This window comes from Vulpes vulpes, unplaced genomic scaffold (assembly GCF_048418805.1).
Source record: "Vulpes vulpes isolate BD-2025 unplaced genomic scaffold, VulVul3 Bu000000642, whole genome shotgun sequence".
Taxonomy (NCBI): Eukaryota; Metazoa; Chordata; class Mammalia; order Carnivora; family Canidae; genus Vulpes; species Vulpes vulpes.
Window position 1 is genome coordinate 1,584,782 of NW_027325668.1, and position 27,633 is coordinate 1,612,414.

The window sequence follows — 27,633 nt, forward strand, 5'->3', positions numbered from 1 at the left end:
TAACAAAATTGCAGTTGTAAGGTGCAGAGCTCAATAAATATAGAAATGGTTTGAAGTAAGTTCTCTGACAAAATATGTAGAGTGGCTCCCCTTAAATTCTTAATTATTATTACTTTTTTAGTTCCAGAATTAAGTACCATCTGTCAAGGGCAGATGCCATATATTTTCATTTGTTATATAACTCCCAAGAGCCTAACCTATAACATGGAATTATATGTCAGTTTTTCTATCCCAACTCTAAAATACAACACAAATACAAAAGTCCCACTGAAAAATCTAGTTAGGATATTAAATTTTGCATTATATTTGAAATCCACTTATGCTGCATAATGAATCTACCACTTAAAGTTCCCATGACAATGTGTTCTCCTTAAATAATTTCTGAGGAAACAGTAATATCCTGTGAAATTCCTCTCCATCCTGGTGTTCCAAGAAGTCCCAGGAAACTCCTTGGTGACACTGGAAGCAAATGATTTCTAAGAGCTTTCCCACATATATTGAATTTGATTTCATACCAATTTCCCTACAGATGTCTTGTAATTGAATATAAATGGACTTGCTCTGGCTAAATTATAGGTTCCAAATGAGTGTGTTACAGGAAAATGCATTTGTAAATTATTCCATTTTGATTTATCCTCTTAAGTAAATCCTATTCTTACTTTGCAGTCTCTGCACCTTCAAATTAGAGAACTAGCCATAAAAGTATGCCATGTTGTATAGCTTTGTCGTTTTTCATTTTCTCAGATACTCTTGACATTTTCAGTTCAGTTTGCTTTTATTTTGGAAAAGGTAAAAATGCCATAGAAAAAAACAGGTACACTGAAATAAACGAACAAATGGAACAAACAGGTAAGTTGAGAAAACTAATCAGATGACATATTTCTCCATTCTTTATACATGGACTTTTGTCCACTTATCTTGGCATTATAAGGATGACATCTGTCAGAAACATACTTGTCTTTTATTAAGCAAAGACAATTTGTCAAGACTGAGAAAAGTGAAAGTAGTAGCACAACCTACAAAAAGGTGACTGAAATGTCTATGTATAGATATCTTAATCTTTCTGCTATTCTCTTCAAAGAGAAGTAGACTGTTAGATATATTCCAGGACGAACTTCCATAATATGTGTCAGAAAAATATTTTAAAAATCAAAAATATCTTTTTCTTTCAATCATTAACCAAATAAAATATATGTGGTAATACCTGCTTATTTGTACAGTGCCTACATTAGATTCAGTTTACGAGAACCTGTTATATTTACATAATCATTAAATTTTCCTGCACATTTCCTTTCTTATAATTCTTGATAAGTTTCAATATGAATATTATACCAGCTTTATAAAATACAATCAAAAATATTCCTTCATTAACCATTCTCTGAAAAAAAATTTATAATATTGGCATTATTTCATAATTGGTATAATTCAAGGATGGGACCATCTAGGCCTTCAGTTTTCTTTGTGTGTTTTTATAGGTAGATTTAATATCTTAAATAACTACAAGACAATTTTGAACTTCTGTAACCATTTTATCTGTATTAAATTTAGTTATGTATTTTGTAATATTATTTTGGTGGTAAGCCTAAAATTAGACTCTGTTATTTAACCTTTGGTGTTATTCTCATTATTTTTGTTTTATTTTACTAGTGTGATGTCTCATTTAGCTTTTTAATTTTTTAAAAAAATTTTATTTATTTATTCATGAGAGACAGACAGAGAGAGAGAGAGAGGCAGAGACACAGGCAGAGGGAGAAGCAGGCTCCATGCAGGGAGCCTGATGTGGGAATTGATTCCGAGACTCCAGGATCATGCCCTGGACTGAAAGCATGCGCCAAACCGCTGAGCCACCCAGGCATCCCAGCTTTTTTATTTATTAAATTTGATACCTTATATATGAAAAATTGTAGAGCTATGTCATATACCTACAGATAATGTTATCTTCCTCAGATAAAATTTACTTTTGTAATTGGCTAGGCTAAAAGTACTAGAAATACCAAATCTATTTCATTCAGAGATTCAAAGAATTCATGTTTGGGCCACAATTCTATGGAAGTTTATCTACTTTGTATTTACCCTCCCTCCTAAAATTTAGGCCTTTGGAATCTCAACACAAAGCCTAAGTGGATACAGGAATCTGTTTCTGGCAGATTGTGATCTTTAATATTTAACACTTTAGCCCCCTAAGAAGGTCAAAAGCAACTTGTTAAAAGCAAACTTCAGCTTCTGTAAGAAATGGAATGTTTGGTCCTGAATGGAAAACCTACAGATTTGTAAGTAAAAGGAATATTTTTCATATAGTCATTCAAATGAAAAGTACAGGGGCACCTGGGTGGCTCAGTGGTTGAGCTTCTGCCTTCTGCTCAGGTCATGATCCCAGGGCCCTGCATCAGGCTCCCAGCAGGGAACCAGCTTCTCTCTGCCTATGTCTCTGCCTCTATCCCTGTGTCTCTCATGAATAAATAAATAAATAAAATCCTTAAAAAATAAAAATAAAAACAGGGATGCCTTAGTGGCTCAGTAGTTGAGCACCTGCCTTTGGCCCAGAGCCTGATCCCAGGATCTGGGATCGAGTCCCACGTTGGGCTCCCTGCATGGAGCCTTCTTCTCCCTCTGCCTGTATCTCTGCCTCTCTCTCTCTCTCTCTCTCTGCCTCTCTCATGAATAAATAAATAAAATCTTAAAAAAAAAGAAAGGTACTGTACATTCAATAGCTAACTTCAGAAGTGATATTAAACTGTGAGAATTATCTCTGAGACCTCTGTAAAATCAATAAACAAATATAATAATACACTAGTACAAACATAAAATATATATGATTACATATTTTATATACACTGTATAGGTAAAATAATCACATTTTAATTATAAATATAATAACATACAAGTCATTAGTAGCATCCACCAATCCTTATAGCTTTCTGCTCTCTGTATACAGGGTAAAATTTTACTTCTAAGCTATTTGAAAAAAATTAGCTATTACTATGTGACTTACTTTTATTACTGAAATGTGTGTCATTTCTAGGCTAAAACTTTAAAAGTAGATTTTTTTTTTATTCCCCAACCTTCTAAATGAGAATGAAATAGAATAGAGTTCCCAACTAACTCTACAAGGATTTGTTGCAGTAATAAGAATTAGATTTTAATGCACTAAAGCACTGAAATTTTACTTCTGTCCTTTCAAATTTTACTCCCAGCCTATTCTGACAGATACAGAAAAGGGTACTATTCAGGAAAGGAAAAACAGCAGATCTGGGTTGCTCAAACATGTACATTTTCTAAAGAAAGGCTTATTTTCAGGACTGGCCATTGGTCAGCTCCTGAGAACTAAGCTTCTTGAATGTTCTAGTAAGGGCATGTTAGCCTGCCTAAAGCCTGGACCCACAGTGTACCAGTTTGTCCAGATGGTATATACTAACACGTAATTTATTGTGAAAATCTACTTTCTCTCCAGGGGTTTGGAGCTAGAATAACAGAGGTCAGTACTCAGGCCCTGTATTCCTACAACTGACTCCCAGGAAAACTGAACAATCAAGCTCAAATGTGCTTCCCTAGTTGGCAACACTTTGCACATGCTGTCACACATCACTTCAGAGAAGTTAAGCATGTATTTTGTGACTTCACTGGGATGGGTGCCTGGAAGTTCTTGCCTGTATTGTTTTGAATTTTCCTCCATGAATTTTTTTCTCTTTGATTGTGTCTGTATCTTTTCTCCCCTAATAAACTATAACCATGAAGATAACAATGAGTAATGGAATTCCAGCAAAACCTTGTGTCTGGGGATGTTTTGGGGGTACCTCAACACAGGTACCTATTACTGGAGTATTTCCACAGCCAGAACTTGAAATATGTGGCTTTGGCTTAGAGGTGAGGCAGTAAACACACTTATATCAGAGGCTGGAAGGATGGCAATATATGTTTTATTATGTGGGCATATTTGGTAAATTATCCTATAATAATATTGATGGCAGATAATTCATGGTTCTTAGGGAAGAGTCTTTAGAATTACAATAGTATATTTGGTCATTTACCTTTTAAAAATATTACAAAAAATAAGTTCAGAATTGGCCAGTATGCAAGAAGGGGCACAAATTCTCAGTAATAATCCAGAAATAAGGAATCAATAAATGTGGAAGGGGCAACTGTCCTTTAACCTCAAATGGTGAAAATTAAAGTTGGGAAATAGTTATGTAAACTAAATCTAACTAAAACTCAGTTGTGCAAAAAAGATCAAATAGAAAGGATTATAAATTTAAAAATTGGTGAATTGAAGTAGTGAATATGACACCAATATATCTGATTATTTTAACATAAATAGCTCACTAAACATGAGACTCTCTCGCCAAAGCTTGTGAGGTCCAATCTAGTTGAGAATAAAACGAGGCATGTAGACAAGAACACACACACACACAAAATGTCTTATTGCAAATCACAGAATTATATATAGAAAATAACTGTTAGATAATTAACATTAAAAAGAAAAAGAAAAGAAAACTACCAAGTTTGTAAGAGATCTGCATTATAAAAGATCATGGGCCTGGACTCAAAATAGGAAGTGAATATTCAGGAGTTTAAATGACCTTAGGGCTTCTCCAAATCCCTATTACCTGAAACAAAGTAGAAATGGAAATAGAGTTAATTTCGGCAATGATCACTTTGGATGAAGCCACAGAGCTTCGAGCTTAAAGAAATGACTACGCAAATTTGTTCCCTTTCCTAAATGTGAATGCTTTTATAATGATCTTGTTCCTCTTCCATTAAGTATTGGTTTCACTTATGTCAGATAGAAAAGTTGCATCTTCAATACATAAGGCTCTCAACCAAAAGGATCCATATCACAGAGGGGAAAGTTTAGAGAAAAGTACAGAGAATGGATCTAGGGGCTAAAACAGAAGGTATCCATCACAGCAATAACATAAATGGACTCTCATTAGCCAAAAGTTAGGAATAATGATCCAGGTACTATAACAAACCACCCTCAATCCAAAGCCATATAATATGGGTTTCGAGGTTGGATCTTGGACCCAATAAGGACAGTAGTAATAATTTGAGGAAGTTGGGGATCCCTGAGTGGCTCAGTGGTTTGGTGCCTGCCTTTGGCCCAGGGCAGGATCCTGGAGTCCCAGGATGGAGTCCTGCGACGGCCTCCCAGCATGGAGCCTGCATCTCTGTCTGCCTGTGTCTCTGCCTCTCTTTCTCTCTCTGTGTCTATCATAAATAAATAAATAAATAAATAAATAAATAAATAAATAAATAAATAAATAATCTTTAAAAAAATTTTAGGAAGTTGGCTGAATGATATACTTCATACTGTATTTTCGAATTTTTTGTAAATCTAAAATTGCTTCTAAATTAAGTTAAAGCAACAATAACAACAACAATGTATTAGTACCTTTCACAGGTCTAAAAGTAGACTGTGCTTCACTAAGTAGTTCTTGCTTGAGAATGTTGGCTGGGACTGAAATCATCTGGAAGCTCAGTTATTTCCTTCTTTGAAAAAACAAAAGGCTGAGGAAATGTCTCTCCATCTCTATTTGGGTACTCTATATACTGTCTCCAGCATGGCAGCTTCAGAGTAGCTAGATTACATATATTGGGGCTCCCAAGGTGCATATTCGAAGAGAAAGAAAATCAGGAGGAAGCTATATTGCTTATTGTGATCTAGATTCAGAAGTCATGTAGACTTCTGCTATAACCTACTGGTTGAGGTCATTACAAAAGTCTGCCTAGGTTCAAAGAGAATAATTTAATCTCTACCAACTCAATGGAGGAATAAGATATCACATAGAAAGTAGAACATAGGGCAGCCCGGTGGCCCAGGGTGTGATCCTAGAGACCCGGGATCGAGTCCCATATCCGGCTCCCTGCTTCTCCTTCTGCCTGTGTCTCTGCCTCTCTGTGTGTGTGTCTCATGAATAAATAAATAAAATATTAAAGAAAAAAGAAAGTAGAACATATGTCCTAGGATCAGCTTTTGTTGGAGTTAAGTCATGTGGGTTGATGGTTAGCATTACTTCCGAACTCTATCTTCAGCAGCATCACATTGATAGTTTGAGATCAGGCATGGTGGTAGTATTTACACCACGAAAACTGACAAAATGCAACAAATGCTATAGCCTCCTCCCGCCCATATATTGTCAGTTGGTTAAACATTTACCACCACAGTACATATATGTGTGTGTGTGTATAATATGTACAATCACCTTTGAAAAATACTATCTGCCTCACAAAACCTTTGATTATAAAGTGGAGGGGATCAGTTTATGAGTGAAGGGTGTCAAATCACCAATAATAACTACACTCTGGTGGTATCACTACCCATGTGGGAAGAAAAAGGTGAACTATGGGGAATTCTGATGGCCTTCAGAATGGAGAACACAGATAAATGGCACCAAGAATTTACTCTCAAAATACATGTTCTTGCTCTGCATAAAAATGTTTGATAGGTCCATCTGACCGCAACAATTGACACTGGAGAAGATTTCACAGGAAACCTTTCATGGATTTGACTTTGGAAACACACAATTGTTTCACATTACAACAAAATAAAATTAAGTTCAAAATGAAATTTCTATCTCTAAAGCAAATTACAAAATAAACTGGGATGCCTGGGTGGCTCAGCCGTTGAGCCCCTGCCTTCGGCCGGGCCGTGATCCTGGGGTCCTGGGATCGAGTCCCACATCAGGATCCCTGCAAGGAACCTGCTTCTCTCTTTGCCTGTGTCTCTGCCTTTCTCTCTCTGTGTTTTTCATGAATAAATAAATAAAATCTTTATAAAAAATAAACTTGTGCAGCTAAATCATAAAGAAAAGTCATATTAACTTTATAATCTAGAAATTTGATGACAGATTTCTAGTGGGTTATATCCAAGAACAGAAAAACAAAACTGTAAAAATGCCTAAAAATCAACCTTGCTGGCTTGTTGATCTTTTTCTTTCAGCCTCCAAAACTGAAAAAGTAATTTCTGTTGTTTAAGTCCCCCAATCTGTGGTATTTTGTTATGGTAGCCCAATTGTCCCCCCACCTACACACATCCCTACAAAAAAATCCACCACTGATTCTAGTCCTAGCTTCAAACTTTTTGATGTCCTTTACTTCACTAATAAGCTTTGCCAAAGGTAGTATGCACTTATTGGTATCTCTTCTTCACTAAGTATCTACTCCAACTCCCAGTGCAATTTAGCATACCTCCCAAAATACCACCAAAATTGATTCTAAATAGTCACTAATGACTTTTTATAATACTAAATCAAAGGAACAAATATCTAGTATCTAACTTTACCTGAATATAATACTTGACACTGTTACATGTATTTTTTTTCCAGTAGCACTATCCTTTCCTTATTCTTTTTTTTTTAAATTTTATCATTTTGGAATGCTTCCTTTGGTGAATTTTTTTCACCTCTATGCAGAGCTAGAGATAATTTTCCATGAATTTCTCATGTCTTTGCATGTCTTCTGGGCAAAAGCACTGATAGATTTTGTTCATGGCCACCTTTGTGTGGTAGGAAAAAAAAAAAAAAGTCCCCCTAAGGAGTTTCACACTCTAACCCCTAGAATCTATGAGTATATTGTTACATGGCAAACTAGATTTTCCAGATACAATTATGATTAAGACTTTTAAAATAAGGAGTTCATGCTAATCAGCACAGTGTAATCTTGAGCCCTTAAAGCATAGAACTTTCTAGGGCTGGAAGCAAAAGAAGTCAGAGATATCCCAAGTGTGATGAAGATTTTATGTGACAGGGACTTCTGAGTGGCTCAGAGGTTGAGCTCCCCTGCAGGGAGCCTGCTTCTCCCTCTGCCTGTGTCTCTGCCTCGCTCTCTCTCTCTCTCTCTCTCTCTGTGACTATCATAAATTAAAAAAAAGAAAGAAATTAATTTCACTGAGTAAATACAAAACATAGATGAGACAAATTAATGAATAAAAGGCTTTAAATTTCAATAAATAAACTGAATAATGGGCAACTAAGGAAGAACAACATTACCTGTTTAGTTCATTCATAGGAATATTGTAAAACTTCATAAAAGTATCATATAACAAAATCTTGAAATTACCCCAAACTTCTAATAATATATTTGAAATACACTGTGTATATTACTATCTTATGATCTTGATGATTTAATGATATCTCAAATGTCCAATAAGTATTTATTGTTAAAAAGATATTATTTGTCTCTTAGTTAAGTATAATACAGACAAATTTTCTTATTTTCTTCAAAGGAAATGTTGAAGAGAGAGAAGACACAACGAGGGTATTAACTATATTTTGGTAATGCTTATGTGGATTTGTAGTTCATACTGAAGGAAATAAATGAGACAAAAGTAACTGAAAATTACTTTGGTACTTTACTGTGCATGAAGAGAATAATAGGGAAAAGAATCTAAAACATGAGTCACATAAAGAATGAATATTAAAAAACAATTTGCTCTAGGAAGCTGAATAAATCTTCTGGAAAAAAAAAGTTATGCACTAATGCATAACTAATGTTAAAGAAATATAACAGAGAAAAAAGGCCATGAAAAATTATTCCAAGAAGCGTTGCAAGATAACAATGGATGATTAGATGGTCAATTTTATGTGTCAACTTGACTGAGCTAAGGGATGTCCAGAAATCCTCTAAAACATAATTTCTAGATGTGTCTGTGAGGTGTTTCTGGAAGAGATTAGCATTTAAATTGGTAAACAACATGAACAGACCCAGTGTGGGTAGATACCATCCAATCTGCTGGGGGCAGAAACAACAAAAAGGCAAAGGAAGAGTAGATTTGTCTTTTGACTTAAACTAGGACATCCATTTTCTCTGGCCTTTGGACTTAGCGAGGACCAGGACTCACCAGTGGCCTCCACATTCTTTGGCCTTAGACTCAGACTGAATTATACCACTTCCTGGTTCCCCAACTTGCAGATGGCAGATCAGACAACTTTGCAACCTCCATAATCACATAAGCTGATTCCCATAATAAACTCCTCACATATATTTATATATTTTTTCTTGGTTTTATTTCTCTGAAAAATCATGACAAATACAGTTGATAAGACATACAAAAGTGAGATGAGGGACACATGATTGGCTCAGTGGTTGAGCGCCTGCCTTCAGCTCAGGGCATGATCCTGGAGTTCCAGGATTGAGTACCCTATCTGGCTCCTTTCATGGAGCCTGCTTCTCATGAATAAATAAAATCTTTAAAAAATAATAAAATAAAAATGAGATGAGAAATGATTTGGAGAATTCCAGAAAAGAAATGGAAGGAAGATGCCTTGGGAAATAATTATGTTACAGAAATTAAAAAAAAAAAATTGATGTAAGTGAATTCTGAATATTGCTTCAAATTCAAATGTTCTCAATTCTAGATCTTTAAAACAGAAAAGTATAACAGGAAATGAAAAAGATTGTATAGAAAGAGCATTTATATTGATATAGAAACTTTTCATGATATAGTGTTAAGCAAAAAATAATAATTTGCCTCAGATAGTCCTTTAATACGATGTATATTTTATTTTAAAGGTATAAAAAGATATATGGATAAATATGTATATTTCTGTAAACATAAGAGGCTCAACTATGCACAGATAATTTTTGTGTTGACAAGGTTATGAAAATATTAATAGATGTTGTTAATATTGAGAAAACGTTAAGTCACTCCCTATTCTAATGTTACTTCTATAGTGTAGCAGTTCTGGATTCTCTCCATACCATTATACATCCTTTTATTAGGTAAAATCTTTCATAACTGTGAATGTGGAAGAAAAATTCGGTCTATAGACATAGTCCTCGTCTTTTCCTTCTTACCTCTCTAGATTTTGCCAGACTGCAGATATCTCAAGTTCTCAAAGCCTTAGATTATCTGGGGCAGATATTAATGGGTGTTTCCAGTAGCAAGGGGGAAGAAAGAATTTAGGAAAGTGCTTAACTATTTATTGAGTAGTAAAATCTATAAAAATCAGATAATATTCATTCTTTGCCTTAGGCAAAATTAAAAGAATAAATTATTTTTTATGATGAATCCTACGTTAGTTTTTGCTTTTTTTAAAGAAGTAATTCAAATAACTGAATGACAATGTTATGAAAATCTAATTCCTGAACACTTATAGGAGTGACAAAAGGTTTCCCACTTATTAACACTGTACCATGAAAAGTGAGTGAAAAATAAAGTGAAAAATATGATTACAGAAAGAACACTATCCCATTTAGCATTGAATAACATCTATTTACAGATAATAACTAATTAAAATAATTAATAAAAATATTTGCCCAGCAGAAATGCACTTCCAGTAAAAGTTTAATTCATATTATGTGCTTGATGAATTACTTACTAACAATTTTAATATTTATTTATTTTTATTTATTTATGATAGACAGAGAGAGGCAGAGACACAGGAGGAGGGAGAAGCAGGCTCCATGCCAGAAGCCCCACCCGGGACTCGATCCCAGGACTTCAGGATCAAGCCCTGGGTGGAAGGCAGGGGCTAAACTGCTGAGCCACCAGGGATCCCCTTTACTAACAATTTTAATGATTCATTTGTAACTAAAAAAATTAACACTAAGAACCTTATAGGCAGAAAAGTTCTTAAAATTTTTTCAATTTTTAATCCATAGTTTCATAGAAAGGTATAAGGAAATTAACATAACAACACAAGGTATAGGGGCAGCCCAGGTGGCTCAGCAGTTTAGCGCCGCCTGCAGCCCAGGGCCTGATCCTGGAGACCCAGGATCGAGTCCCACGTCCAGCTCCCTGCATGGAGCCTGCTTCTCCCTCTGCCTGTGTCTCTGCCTCTCTCTCTCTCTCTCTCTCTCTCTATCTCTCATGAATTAATAAATAAAATCTTTAAAAATAATAGTAATAAAAATTAAAATTAAAAAAGAAGAAAAATAAAAAAAATAGACTACAGGGGATCCCTGGGTGGCTCAGTGGTTTGGCGCCTGTCTTTTTATACCTTTAAAATAAAATATACATCGTATTAAAGGACTATCTGAGCAAATAATTTATAATTTATTATTTATTTAACAAATAAATAAATCTTAAAAAATAAACTACAAAGTATAGCATTATACTATGATAAAAAATTTTCATTACACTTGTATAAAAGTATACATGTATTTTTTGGTAAAGTAAAATCTCCACAGTTAAGGATGAGCTTTTTGATATAGTTTAAAAATATTTATTGCCAAGTATCAAGTTATATTAAAAGGGTAATAATTTTATTTTTAAATATTTACATTTATATATATTAAAATGACACTTTATATTTAAATTTATGTAAAAATGCTAGAAATAAATGAAAAATATGAAAGAGTGTTTGCTGTTTCAAATTACTTTATTGGGGTCATAAATCTAAAGGCATTTCTATTTTATAGGTGAGGGTTGTAAAAATAGGCTAAGTAGCTATTAACTGAAAATATAAAATCAAATCAATAGACAGTGGTTTAAAGGCAAATGTATTTATTTTAACTATACTACATCTTTTATTACCATATCTAAAGTGATGAAAATATATGGATGATTAGAGGCACCTAAAATTATATATTTGCATATGCTGTCTGATTTCTGAAATTTATGACTATCATGAATCACCAGACATCACCATATTTCAGCTTACATTGTACGTAACCACTTTATTACATGGTATAGAGTCAGAAGCTTCCTTCTATATCATTTTTCTGGGGGAAAACTAATGTTCAAGATGAAAAGTTATTCACTTCTTTATTGAACCATTCACTCTTGATGTATCCAAATTAGACTCTAAGACTGAAAGATTCTAGTCCACTCTTGCATCAATTACGTTAAGGAACACTTTATAGGGAATAAAACTAATCACATTACAAAAGTTGACAGCATTTCCTTTAATTACTCTTGGACACCTTAAAATTTTTGTCATATTTCCCTATTAGCAATCAATATATTAAAAGAATTAGAAAAACAAAAAGAAAGCTAAATCTTAAAAAAAATGTATTTTTGAGAGCAGCCAGCTAAGTAAAAAAAGAAACTGATAAGATTTAATGGATATGGCACTGGAGAGGTCATTTGTCAAAGCAGATGTTCTGTGTAGCAGTACAGGGAACATTAGCCATGGATTGGTGAAAATAGACACCAAATTCAAATAACTGAGGAGAGAGGAAGCAGAAAGTAAATGTCGGCAACTCTCTCAAGAATCTTGACAAGTGTATTCTATAATGATGAAAAAGATGAGCTTTAGCATTAAGACACCAGGGTTTGAATCTTGATTCTGACAATAGCTGAGCAATTTGGAGTAAGTCACACAATTCTTGACTTTCAGAATCCTCAGATGTCAGTTGAGGGTGAGGATCTCTACCTCAGGGGTTATTCTAAGTATTACAGGAAATCATTTTTAAAAAGTATTTAGGGATCCCTGGGTGGCGCAGCAGTTTGGCGCCTGCCTTTGGCCCAGGGCACGATCCTGGAGACCCGGGATCGAATCCCACATCGGGCTCCCGGTGCATGGAGCCTGCTTCTCCATCTGCCTGTGTCTCTGCCTCTATCTCTCTGTGACTATCATAAATAAATTAAAAAATTAAAAAAAATTAAAAAATAAATAAATAAAATAAAAAGTATTTAACATACTGTTTGTCACGTGGTAAGTGCATAATACACGGAATATATACAATAGTAAATAAATAAATATATTATGAGGGAATACATAATTTAGGGGTATATTTTACACAATTTTAACTATAAAATGTGGCTAAAGGTAATCCATATGTTTATTGGAAAAACCCATTTATATTGGAATGATTGAGAGCATTGTAGTTCAATGTTTACATTTATAAGGATTAAAAAAAAAAAAACAATGAAGCTTTTAATTCCAGGTGGGGAACCCAAACAGAAATTCCTCATTTAATAGAAGGTAACATATGAGTTTTTATTTTCCAATTGCAAACTAAATATTTGAAATATTAAAAAGTGCTAAAAATTGGATCAACGTAAATAACTCTTCAATTATCTCTAGATCTATGAGGGTTTTAACAGAAATTATGACTGCCAGAAAAAATCCTTAAAAACTCTCAGCTTCTACTGCCTTTCATTTTCAGTTATTTCAGAAGCATGATAGATTTTAATTTTATGTAAAAATTCAGTAATAAAATTAGGACCAATTCTTTTTTTTTAATTTTTATTTATTTATGATAGTCAAAGAGAGAGAGAGAGAGGCAGAGACACAGGCAGAGGGAGAAGCAGGCTCCATGCACCGCGAGCCCGATGTGGGATTCGATCCCGGGTCTCCAGGATCGCACCCTGGGCCAAAGGCAGGCGCCAAACCGCTGCACCACCCAGGGATCCCCAGGACCAATTCTTAAAAGTGTCTTTGCCATACATTTATTCACATGCTTGTCTGATTTTTTTTTTTACTTGTTGTAAATCACAGAAAATATCTGAAATCATTAAGATAGTGTCAAGTCACGCAAAATGTAATTAGTCTTTTCATTTTTAACGATCTGGTTGATATACAAAAAAAGTTTAAGTATATTCATAATTTTGACTCTGATTTGGAACAAAGTCTTTTGTTTTCAATTTATTTTTCAAATTAATATAATTAAAAAATACTGGTCTTTGGTATCATCAAGTGTATAAACTGTAATTTGTTTAAAAATAAAGCTTACTCTTTAATTAAAAATACTATTAGATATCAAAACAATCGAGGTCAGAAGTATTTTAACCTGATTCATACATAAATCATTTCCTCAAAACCTGTAAGAAATTGATAAGAATCCAAACCTTGAAAACCATAGTAGGCATAGTTTGTAAGAAATCTTACCTTCCGGATGCCTGGGTGGCTCAGTGGTGGAGCTTCTGCCTTCAGCTCAGGGCCTGATCCTGGGGTCCGGAATGGAGTCACACATTGGGCTCCCTGCATGGAGCCTACTTCTCCCTCTGCCTGTGTCTCTCATGAATACATAAATAAAAATCTTAAAAAAAAAGAGAGAAATCTTCAAGGAAATAAAATGCATGGTTTAAAAATAGTTTTATAAATAATTGAGTGTGGAATATTGATATGTGGAAAAAAAACTTGTTAATCTTAAATAATCAAGTTGGATTTAGTATTGTTAATTGCATGCATTTAGTAATATTTAAATGATAGATTGATAAATAGGTGATAGGTATCTTAATTGCTTGATACTTCTTAGGATTAAATCTCGATTATTGAGTATTTTGGCAGAATTAGTAGCAATGAACTCTGATAAATCTCAGGGAAAACATAATAAAATGAATGATTTACAAGGAAAATTTAGTTTATTGTTAAATATTTGTTTTTCCCTTTCATTGGAAAACTCTCTTTTATTTCCATTTCATTCCCTTTTACATATGGACTTTATTAGCTGACCCATATTAAAGAATATTATATTATTTCTTCCAATAAAATCATAACAGTATAGATGATAACATTTCTGGGTATAATTCAACATGTTGCAGAATAAATTCTTGTTATTCAATACTCCTACTATTTTATACAAAAAAAAAAATACATCTTATTTCAACATCATCAAAATGATTAGTTTCCTAAATTCATGCAATCTCAATTTACACACATATGTAATATGTTTATTATATAATAACACAGCACATATATATGATATCAGTAGTAGTTTAAGAAAGTAAGCGAGAAGGATGCCTGGGTTGCTCAGTGGTTAGGCGCCTGCCTTTGGCCTAGGGCATGGTCCTGGAGTCCTGGGATGGAGTCCCATATCAGGATTCCTGCAGGAAGCTTGCTTCTCCCTCTGCCTGTGTCTCTACCTCTCTCTCTGTGTCTCTCATGAATAAATAAATTAAATCTTAAAATTGAAGGAAGAAAAGTAAGTACACATTTAAAAAATCTACCTATGTCTTATGTTAAAACCACATGGATATTAAAAAAAAATGACGGGCAATTTTGTTTACATTCATAAAGTCAACAGGAATCTGTACTAGGGCTTTTTACTCTCGATTTTGGTCAGTAATAGGTGCAATCTTTATCACTGTAGTTTAAAAATCACTACAGTAAAAGAAATCTATATTTTTAAACTTTCTTCGTATTATACTTACAACCATTAATGAGGTCATGAAGGCATTACTTTGGAAATTTCTTTATGGGGCATTACTGGGGCAATTCTATATTTTATCCTTTTAATCTACTGAATGGTCTAGCTATATAAAAAGATAAGAACTGGGGCACCTGGGTGACTCCGGTATGGGCCTTCAGCTCAGATCATGATCTCAGGGTCCTGGGATTGAGTCCTGCATCAGTCTCTCTGCTCAGTGGGCACCCTGCTTCTCCCCCTGCCCCTACCCCTGCTCATGCTTTCTCTCTCAACTAAATAAATCTTTTTAAAAAATATGAGAATTTCTCTATTATATTTTACTAAGTAAGGGTGGGATCACGAATGTATTAAAATCAAGGATGAAGTGAAACTGTTAAGCACATAACTGAGAGAAGAATCACCAAACATTATAAAATGTCTAAAATAGATACAAATTGAAAAGGGAATATAAAATAGAGGATGTGTAAATTTTACCTACATTCATATCACACATTTATAATTTTGTTAGACAAGCTATATTAGGCAAGTTGCTGTGTGGAATATTAGTAATGAGTTCAACTTAATTAGAAAAATAATTAATGGATGGATGAACATAAATTAGTGCTGAAAATAAAGAAACAAACAAAAATTCACAAAATATATATCCAAATGAAAATAGACAGAATATATGTATTTCTTTTTTTAAAAAGACTTATTTAGAGAGAGAAAGAGAACAGGGGGACAGCAAAAGAAGAGGGGAAGAGGGAGACTCACCAGCAGATTCCTGCTTAGTGAGGAGCCCAACACAGTGCTTGATCCTGAGATTATTACCTGATCTGAAATCAAAGTCATATGCCTAACCGAGAGAACCACCAAGGCACTCCTAGAATTTATTTATTTCAAACGCCGAATAAAGGCCCAATAAAATCACATGTCTATTTTTGCATATATAATTTACATATGTATACATTCATACACATAAGGTACATGTATATGTAAATACAAAAGAATTATATTCTTACATAATTCTGTGTGGGAATTGTGTATAGAACATAAACAATGCTTAACATTTTGAAAAATAAATTTTTATTTTAGAATAGTACCTTATACAAAATAATTAAGAGATTTACAGAAAGTCCATGGTAGAAAATGACATGAAATTTTATGAGTGTTTTCTCAACCTCTACATTGTAAAAAAAAAAAAAAAAGTCCCTAATGTTGAAAAATTGGTCAGATTGGACATTTTCCCTTTCTCTAAAATTAAATGGCATGACCAAGAGTCCTTAGAAGTTACTTGAATTCTCCTTAATAATTTGAAGATTCCACCTTATTTCAAGGAAGTTATTTTATGATAGAGGAACTTTATTCTAATTGAATTATTAGATAAGAGATATACATCATGTAGTGTGCACTATATATTATAATATGAACAAACATACCATTAAGGCAAAAAATAATATTTCAATACCAAATTTTTTGATTGCTAAATAAAAATTTTAAGTACAGAAATTACAAGCAGTGATCTAATAACATAAAGCAATGCTGAGAGGAAAAGCAAAAGTATTCTTTTCTTCAACAGCCATTTGATATGCAGTTTTTTGTTGTAGTCTAATCAGATAAATCTAACAATGAAAAATTGTCCTTTAAATTTATAGGTATTTGTACTTTAATCTTTCAGAATTGAATGGTCTCATAGTGCTGATATAATCCTAAAAGAAATTGGAAGATATTTAAGACTCATTAATCTGATTCAATATGTATAATTTGATTTTTCAAGGTACGTCAAATGAAAAGGGTGTTTTCTCCATGGTAGCTCAAATGTTTCCAGTACTACTATCTGAATGCCAAAACACAAAATATGAGATATGATGGATTCTTCAATTTTGTATTTCTAAAGTAAAAAGGCCTGTGGCTTGAGCAAAAAAAAAAAAAAATCAGCACTCTGGAGTCATTTTAAAATGCTACCTTTTTATTCCCTATTATTCATATTCCCCAAGGGAATATAAAGGAAGGGAAAAGAAATGTTGGGAAATATCAGGAAGGGAGACGGAACATAAAGACTCCTAACTCGGGGAAACGAACTAGGGGTGGTGGAAGGGGAGGAGGGCGGGTGTTGGAGGGGAATGGGTGACGGGCACTGAGGTGGACACTTGACGGGATGAGCACTGGGTGTTTTTCTGTATGTTGGTAAATTGAACACCAATAAAAGTTAATTAAAAAAAAATGCTACCTTTTTTGGTATATATTTTATTTATTAGAATATTCTCCTTACCTTGTAGATGATGACTTGAGGAAAAAAATGAAAAACTTTCTGTAACCACAATATTATATTTACTCATCAATTGAAATTCCTTATTTGAAAATACAATATTAATCATTTATTTCCTAGATTCTCCAAGTCTTGTATTCGATATACTATAGTTTTCTTCTGCATTATTTTTCCTGTTAGGCAATTATTATCCTAGCTCATTCAAATAACCGGTCAACAAATTTCTTCAAATCCCAAACATATATATTTTTTAAAGATTTTATTTATTTATTCATGAGAGACACAGAAAGAGAGAGAGGCAGAGACACAGGCAGTGGGAGAAGCAGGCTCCATGCAGGGAGCCCGATGCAAGACTCGATCCCAGGTCTTCAGGATCACACCCTGGGCTGAAGGCAGGTGCTAAACCCACTGAGCCACCCAGGGATCCCCCCAAATCATATTTTTACCAAATAATACTAAAGTCAATTTTTATCAAATTTTATATGTAAAAATGTGTAGTTCATTTTATTTTATTTTTTTTTGTAGTTCATTTTAATATACATAATTGCCTACTTAGTTGTTTCATATATACTTTGAAATTAAGGTAGAAAGTAGTTTAATTTAGTTAATTTAAGGAAATGAGTTCAAATTTAATTCTGAGACAATTAAGAAAAAGAAAGAGATATAGAAATTATTTTCTCCTGCCTATAGTCAGTTATATTTTTTTAAATGTTGATGTTTAAAAAAATTGCAAAGCATAATTTTCAGTGAGTTTGGGTTAGGTTATGCATGCTAAGAAAACCAACTTGTAAATCTTAATTACTTGAAGCAACAAAATTGAATTCTCATTCTTATTAAATATATGCTATGTGTATTTTATCACCCAGGCTCTCCTTCCATGTCTCCTCCATCTGAGATCCAGGCTTACTAACACAGAGGCCAGTATGTGGAAGTTGCAGTTTTCCATGGTGGATGGGAAAGAGAGAGGAGAGGGGGAGAGAGATTTGCAAACCAGTCACTGGCTCTTAAAATTTCAGCCTTTCCACTAACATCTTATTAAACTGGTGCTTTTAAGCATATGTTCCTTGGACCAGCAATAGTAATATCATCTAAGAATTTGTTAGAAATTTGTACCAGAACAGGGATGGTGGGTAGTCCTATTTTTGTAGCTTCTTAGTGACCAGAATTTTCAATGATATTATGCTCTGCCAAAACCTAATATATATTAGAATTATAATTTTACATTTCTAATTTGAATTCCTCATCATAAAATTTTGAAGGAAACATTTAGACAAGTCTCTGACAAATATACTTTAATAGCCTAGGCTAGAAAACCAAAATCAAAATAAAAGTGAATATAAAGAAGAATCTCTATGAGGAGAATTTTAAGAGAAGCTGTAAATAATTCTCTAGCTCTATCCTTAGTTCATATTTTTTATTGAGACCTTCTAAATACTTTGAATTTCTAGACATGATATTTGAACAAAAAAATTTAGAATTCTCTTCTAATGTGACAATTCTTCATTTAGTTTAAGGACAAATCTTTAAGGCAGAATGAATGAAACTTTATTTCATTTTGGAAAATAGATCTAGAATTTAAATTCATGTCTGTTAATATATGGCTTACTTTTATCTGATTACATTTTAGAGAATACTTAAATGGGCTCATTAAGTTCTTTGAAATATTTAAGTTTCCAAAGTGTGACTGTGTGTGCATGAGAGAGAAGAAGAAACAAACTTATTTTTCCCTAGTATTACTTAGGGTGTTTACATTTCAGTGATTTATGCTTAAATTCAGACCAGCACACCATCCAACTTCTACCAAAAAAAAAAAAAAAAAAAAATCTGGGCATAACCTAATCAACCTACAAAGTACTGTTTTGTTTGAATTTCTGTTTCAGTCCCTCCAAATACACAAATAACTGATTTCTTCTGTTTGTTCATACCTGCTAATATTCATGTCTTGACTACTGCAGATATATAAGTGGTAGGCATTCAATTTCAGTGTAACATTTTAGTAAAACGTTTGCAAGTTTGCTCTGTCTTTGCAAAAGGGCATTTACACAATACTTTGAGTATTTTTTTAAGTAATAGTGTTCTATTTGAAATTAATGATTAATGCTTATACAATAGGCTAAATATCATCACTCATATCAGAAGATTTATGTCCATAAAACTCTAATCAGGAAGATAATTTCATATATATTCACCCAGAAGCATGTCTGCTTCTATATGCACTGTTCTGATTTATCCAACTGCTGTTTTGCTGGAGGATGAATTTTCCCAAAAGAAAATCGTCATTACTGATAACTTTTACTCTTAAGAATTGTGGTATTGTCTTTTCTAATTCTTACCTTCCCAAAACTAGGCTTGTTAAATATTGGTGATGTCTGCTTGTTTGAAAATAATGATAAACATGAGGATGTCCAGTTAAATATTCTCTTTTATTTTGAAGATTTTATTGTTATTTATTCATGAGAGACACAGGGAGAGAAGCAAAGATATAGGCAAGAGGAGAAGCAGACTTCCTAGGTGGAGCCCAATGCTGGATTGGATCCCAGGAACCCCAGGACCCCAGGATCATGCCCTGAGCCAAAGGGAGACACTCAACCACTGAGTGATTCAGGCATCCCTAAATATTCTCCTCAAACAAGTACATATTGCAACTTTTGATCTAGAACTGAGTTTTTACTCCATTTCCTACACCTACTATTTGAATTAACTGGTTTTAACACACTTTCCAAGGCCCAGCTTTTTTTTTTTTCTATGAAGTAGGGATAATAATACACATTGCTTAGGAATTTGTGAAGATTGCTTGAATAAAAAATCTTTCTACTTGCTTTTATCATGCCTAATGATTCTTGGTTTTTCACAGAGTTGTAGCTGCTTTTGGCTTTATTTTGTTTTTCCTTTTATGGTGGGTTTACTGTTTTTTGTTTTTGTTTTTCTTTCTTTTTTTTTGTCTTTCTTATGAGTGCCTAGCTTATTTAAATTCATCTTTTTATATTTTATTTATGTAATATTTATATTTATCTCTAAGTACCACTACTGCATTAGAGGCATGCTACACATTTAGGCATTTATTATTTTCTTTATTATTCAGTTCTACACATTTTACTATTCCCGTTAAGATGTTTTATGTCATAAATTATTTATCTTGTGGTTGGAAGTCTCCAAAATAAAATCTGGTTTTCTTTTTTGTTATTATTTTAAAAGTTTATTGAATTGCGTTCAGAGAAATATTTTGTATGATACAGTCTGTTGTAATTCCTGGTAAATTATTTTTCTTTAGACTATTACTTGGTGACTTAAAAAATAATTCCCCTCATGTACTTAAATTAACTAAAACTTCTTTAACACCTGGAAGTGGGAATGACTAAATGCCCACTTGATCAAATATGTTGAATATTTTGGTCAAATCTTCTATATACAATAGTACCAGACATCAAGACTGACAATAGAGGTATGGGAATAAAAACAGGATGGGATAGCATTGATATAAGGGAATATAATCCTACCAATGGAATTAGACTACAGAAATTGATCTAAGAGAGCCTGTATTATGAAAATAACAATACCATTTAAAAAGGTTGTGAATAGTATTTTCAATAAATGGAACTGTGCCATTTGGTTAGTCATGCAAAAATATACACACGCATTCACAAACACACACATTTTGACCTCTGAATCACAACGTAGAAAGAAAATAGATTCTAAATGGACTGTAGATCTAATTGTGAAAAGGCAAAATAATAAATAATAAGGCTTTTACATGTTATAATAATCAGTTTTGAATAAGTTTTTTCAAATAGGAAACAAAAGGGTTAAGCTTAAAGGAAAAATAAAGTGAACTATATTCAAATTAAGTTCTATTCATCAAAAGACACTTTTAAGTACATAATTTAGAGGGAAAGATCTTGTATGAAGAATTTCTGAAGAACCCATAGAAGTTAAGGAAAAAAAATACATTTATTAGTAGAAAAAGAGGAAAAAATTTGAACAGACACGTCACAAAATGGGACATCCAAATGGGCAATGCCCTATTTATATGTGTAAAGGTGCTCTAATTCCTTAGTGATCATAGGAATGAAGATTGAATTTGATGACAAAATTAAACCATAAAGCAAAATGCTAATGTTGGCAAAGATATGGACACACAATAACATTTTCAATATACATGGTCCTTGTGAGAAAACAACTCTGGGAACTACACAAATATTCATCAAGTTTGGAATGGATAAATAATTATAATCTATTTAAGCAATGTAATGTTGTAAAAGCAATAAAAACAAATGAGCCGCCAGTACTTGCAAAAATATTGATGGATCTTACAAGTATAATTTTGAGCCAAAGAAGCCAGAGACAAAAGATAAATAAAAACACATACTTATGATGCTATTTATATACAGAAAAAAAAAAAAAACAAGCAAAACTTACCTATACTCATAAAAATCAAGATACTGGTCACTACTGGAGGGGAGGTTGTGATATAAGGAGTCCTCTTCAGATGCAGATATTCAACCCCTTGATTCAGGTAATGTTTGCAAAAGTGAATTTGATTTGTATGAAAATTTATTAAGCTGCTTCCTTGTGAAAATTAAAGTTTTCTGGTGCATTTTATACTTTATGAACTATATCATTAACATATTCTATCTTGCCAATTGACATGTTAGTTGATGAGGGTAGTGTTGTGCTCCTACTCTGTTTATGAACTTGCCAATTTCTCCCTTTGATTACAGTATATTAATTTATATACATTTAAGGTTACTTTGCATTTCATATACGCAATGTAAATGTTATTTTATCTTGGTAATAAAAGGATTAGATTTACTACAACATTGTTTCTTTACTTTTTCCTGAGATACATTCTTACATTCTTATTTTATTCTATTATTTAAAAAATATTTTTAAAGTATTCCCTATAGAAAGCAAGTACCCTGTTGGTATGGCTTTGCTTTTTTTTTTTCAACTCAACTAGAATATTTTTTTTCTTTTTTAGCTGATTTTAATATATATATATATATATATATATATATATATATATATATACTGCCACTACAGACTTCCTTGATTTTATCTTAAACACCCTAATATATAAAACTTGTTTTCTTTTCTTGTGCTTTACTGCCTTCACAAAATGTGCTAAAGATAATATTTCTACATTCCATGTTCCCTTTTATTACTTAGATGTTCTATACTACTTTATATCTCTTTAGTATTATATAAGTTTGGTTACAATCTGAAGAGAGAAAACAATATAATTTAATAGAAAAATTTTAATGTAAGTAATCATAGCAGGAGTCTCAAATTAGAAAGATTGGCTAGTAGAAAGTAAATAAAACTCTTAAAGAATATAGGAATACCAGATAATCATGTCACATCATACACAATACATTCTAATATATTGCTACACGCATACATTATGATATACCACTAAGCTTAAGGCTGAGATGAGGTGTTCAAGGATGAGGTTCCACTCTACTTTTACTGATGCACAATCCTCAGTGGAAGGCAGAGACGTTGGTGTGGCACCACATTGCTGAAATTTGCTCTAAACCATCCTTTTGTAACTTGTCAGAAATCTGTCCTCAAAGCAGAGAAAGATATTTATGGGAAGGGTTTCACTGAGTATACCATCTGGCATGGGTTGAATTGTGTCCTCCAAGAAGAAGGAATTACTTCAATAGATGCCAGAGGGAATATGGCCATGTTGGCATTTTGTTTCAACTCCTAGCCTCCAGATCTGTGAAATTTCTGTTGTTTTATGCCATTCCAATTTGTGGTACTTTTTTACAGAGATGCTGGGAAACTAATAGGAAACACCCAAATTAGGGTGACGGGGGTCGGTGATGGCCATGGAATACTGCTGCCCATGCAGGAGACAGTAGAAGCCATTCATGCAAGAGCAGAAATCACTCTGCACTACAAGTGCCTTTTAAGGAAAGGCTTGTAACCGGAAAGCAAAGCCATTCTCTTAAACAATTCAAGGAACTTAGAGTGTTTTAACATGAAGTCTCCCCATTTAATGGTCTGTGTTATTTTCTCACAGATTAATCCCTTTGCTTTTTTTAATTATTTAAATTCAATTTGCCAACATATTGTATTAACAACCAGTGTTCATTTGCTTTTATAATAGCCTATTCAAAATTGTCATCCCATTTTTAAAATAAGTCAAGGCTTATTTGATATACCTGTATATTTGCAAGTATCTTTTCTCACCACTGATCATTTTTTATAATGGTTTATTTTAAAAACTAAAAATAACAAAAAAATATGATGCATAAACAATTTTCCTGGTACTTGATCTACAATCCAAATAATATCCTTCATGAACAACAATACACAAACTCTTAACAGAATATTCACGGAAAAAGCTAGCAATATCTAATAATAATAATAATAATAATAATAATAATAATAATAATAATAATAATATATTCTAACCAAGAGGAATGCAAGATAAAGGATAATAAAAATTCATTTAATGAGTCATTTTGAAAGCATAAAGGAGATAAAGCAACATTTGACAAAATATAACATTCATTCAGATAAAACCGTCAGAAGGCTTGAAACAGAAGGGAATTTCCACAATCTCATAAGGGGCAGCTACAAAGAAATTGAAGCTAACATCACAATAAATACGAAAGACTAAAAACTCTCCCCCTAAGATTGAGAAGCTAGTTTCTCTTCTCATCAATTCTATTCAGCATTGTACTAAATTACCTGGCTGGAAAAAGGCAATAAGAAAAGAAAAATATGAAGATTAGAAATGAAGAAATAAAACTTTTATTATTTTTAAATGACATCACCTTGAATGTGGAAAGTCCTAAGATCCTACAAAAAATATAACCAGTATGTGAATTAAGCAACATCATAAGATACATAATAAGTATATGAAAACCAACTGTATTTAAGTGTATTACTAGCAATAAAAAAAATGAAATGAAAAGTAATTAAGTCAACAATAGCATGACAAAAATATATATAGGAACAAATGACATACAATATCAATAAAGTATATAAAATGTTACTGACAGAAAAAAAGACCTAAAAATGGACAGATATATCATACTTATGATATAAAAGTACTTGTTATTACTATTATCTGGAAATTATCTTAAAATTGATTTATAGAATCAATGCAACCTCCATTAAAATGGAATTCAACACAGCAGTAAAAAGAAAGGGACACTGATAAACACAGTAACTTAGATAGATCACAAAAATATCATTCTAAATGAGAGAAGCCAAACACAAAATCTATCATATTATATGACTTAATTTATATCTAATTTATAGAAAAGGCAAAACTATAGAGATAGAAAAAAGATCTTTTATTTCCTGGAACTGTGGTTGGAATATTGTTTAACTTTGGAGGTCACAAAGGTAACAGTGGATTGAGGTAAAAGTTTTAAAACTGGTTTGTGGTAATGATTGCACAATTGTATAAATTTAATAAACTCATAAACTATACACTAAATTAAGGAAGTGTATGATATGTAAATTACATTTCAAAAATTACTATTAAAATAGAGTTCCATCTGTCATTGTTTACTTTTTATAGTTTTACCACAAAATTTTGCATGCCGAAAAAATATATTTATTTATTTTTGTCTCAAACTTTATGAACTTATAGATTCAGGCTAAAATAGATTCATCTGTGACTCATGTTTTTCACTGAAGTATTTATTTTTTAACTATATATACAACTCATCCATGTTCATTGTTTTATAATATTATATTGCAAAAATACACAAAACAAATTAATGCATTCAAATGCTCATGGATATTTGAGCTATTTGTAATATTTTACTGTCACAAATAATGCTACAATGAACAATATTTTTGGTTGCCAGGTGCATTTCTGCCAAACACCTACTAGAGTATATATGGAGTAGTAGGATTTCTAGATTTTAGGGTATGTTTGTTCTCAATGTTATTAGAAAATAGAAGAATAGTTTTAAAAATTCCCATCACCAGACTTGTATAAATGCATTGTTCTTCCAGTTCCTTAACCACTTGTGGTATTATCATACTTTTAGATTTTGTGAACTGGTATGTGTTCATAAATAGGTATAAAATTACAGTTTAATTTATGTGTTCTAGGTGACTAATAAAATTAAACATATTTCAAATACTTGTCATCAATATTCCATCTTTGTTTTTTTTAAGATTTTATTTATTTATTCATGAGAGGCACAGAGAGACCTCTATTTTATGGTACTATTTGCCTATTCTTATATGAGTAACATATTATCTTAGTAACTATATTTTCATAATCCTTACCTATTTTTGCTTAGGTACATTCTCTCACATCTTCTTCAGGAGCCCCTTGCTATTCTTGGAATTTGCTTTCTGCAACTTTTAAATACAGTATGTCAATGCAGTATGTTTCTCTGAGACAAACAAACAAAAACTAGATGGGTTTTAGAGTGGATATGGACTAAATCTATATTTTGGTAAGAATGTGAAGAAAGGAACGTCTTACACTGTTGGTAGGAGTAAACTGGAGGAGCCAATCTGGAAAATACTACGGAAGTTGCCTACAAAGTTAAAAATAGAGCTACCCTTTGACTCAGCTATTGCATCACTAGATATTTACTCAAGGATACAAATATACTGATTCAGAAGGGCATATGCGGGGATCCCTGGGTGGCTCAGCGGTTTAGCGCCTGCTTTTGGCCCAGGGCGTGATCCTGGAGCCCCGGGATCGAATCCCACGTTGGGCTCCCGGTGCATGGAGCCTGCTTCTCCCTCTGCCTGTGTCTCTGCCTCCTCTGTCTCTCTGTCTATCATAAATAAATAAATCTTAAAACCAAACAAAACAAAAGGGCATATGCACCCTGATGTCTATAGCAGCACTATCAACCATAGCTAAAATATGGAAAGAGCCCAATATCCATTGACTGATACACACACACACACACACGCCCTCTTATTAATTCATATATAAATATATAATGGAATATTACTCAGCCATCAAAAGGAATGAAATCTTGCCATTTGCAGAGGCATGGATGGAGCTAGAGTGTATTATGCTAAGCAAAAGTAGTCAGAGAAAGACAAGTATCATATGATTTCACTCATATGTGGAATTTAAGAAAGAAAATAGATGAACAACTGTTTTGGTTTTTTTCGTGTTTTACTGATTCAAAGTTTAATGTATCCATAGCTTTGCCTGTTCCAAATGTCATATAGTTGGAATCATACAATAAGGTAGTCTTTTCAGGAGTGAAATAATTTTTTCTTCTTATCCATTGTTTTGACATTGCTCCTTTGTCAAAGATCAGTTGCCTTTTTTTTTTAATATGGTCTATTTTTTGGCTCTATTCTATTCCAGTGATCCATTTGTCTACTCTTCATCAATAGCACACTGTCCTGATTACTATAGCTTTATAATAGATCTTGAAATCAAGTACTGTCAGATCTCTGCAATGATTCTTTTATTCATTTCCTTTTGTCAAATCCTGTTTCTGTATCCCCATTCAATTCCACAGAGAGCTCTGAGAGTAATTAATTTTAAAAATAAATGAAATAACTTCTTTACCAAACTCTTTCAATAAGTCTCATTTCTTTTCTGATAAAATAAAAAATTAACACAATAATCTAAAGGTCCTTTACTGTCTGATACCTGTCTTCATCTCTAGCCTTCTAGTCGTTATACCCTGTGCTCACAATCACTTTGATTTCATTAAATTTCTGGAATATACCATGATCTTTTTCCCTCTCTGTGTCTTCACAGTCTTTTGACATTCTTTATCTTTTTTTGCCTCTATCATTATCTTGACAGCCCCCTGCTCATTTTAATTCAAGTTATTTGAGCAAAGAGGATCTTCTGGACATATAATTTCTCAATTATTATGTAATATGAATATATTTGTTAAAGTATTTCTTCTAATCTCCAACATCACTGAGGTCAGTGACCATGTTCATTCAACTCAGAAGTATGTGCATGACGAAATACATATGATCATTTAAAAATGTAATTTAATAAATAAATACATCATAAGTTTAAAACAATTTAAAAAGGAAAATCAGGAAAATATAGAATGAACACTCTAACTTTCCAAGACTCTTCAATGATTTGGGAACTGCAATGGCATCCACTGGTATCCTGCCTTCTGAACTTCCATCTTTTCTTAATAAAATAGTCACATTGATCATGATAAAATATAAGTTACTTTGTTCAAAATCCTCCAGTGTTTTCATCTCACTCAGAGTAAAAGCCAAGGATGGTACAATATGGTTATTAGTTAGTTACTTCTGCTCTCACTCATCTAATCATCATTCCAAACCAACAACATAACATCTCTGCCAGTCTTCAAACACAAAAGTTACACTCCCATTTCAGAACTTTGCCATTTGATTTTTCT

At 32.7% G+C, this 27,633-nt stretch overlaps 2 long non-coding RNA genes across 2 annotated transcripts in view; one reads left to right on the forward strand and one right to left on the reverse strand.

The window, feature by feature from the left end:
• Nucleotides 1-27,633, forward strand: part of LOC140596425 (uncharacterized) — a 102,876-nt gene that overhangs the window by 64,327 nt on the left and 10,916 nt on the right. The window lies entirely within an intron of this gene.
• LOC140596428 (uncharacterized) overlaps nucleotides 1-27,633 on the reverse strand; it is a 72,237-nt gene that overhangs the window by 24,653 nt on the left and 19,951 nt on the right. Inside the window, exon 2 of the long non-coding RNA XR_011998408.1 lies at nucleotides 13,773-13,923. This is a non-coding gene — a long non-coding RNA (uncharacterized lncRNA). The remainder of the gene's footprint in view (nucleotides 1-13,772; nucleotides 13,924-27,633) is intronic.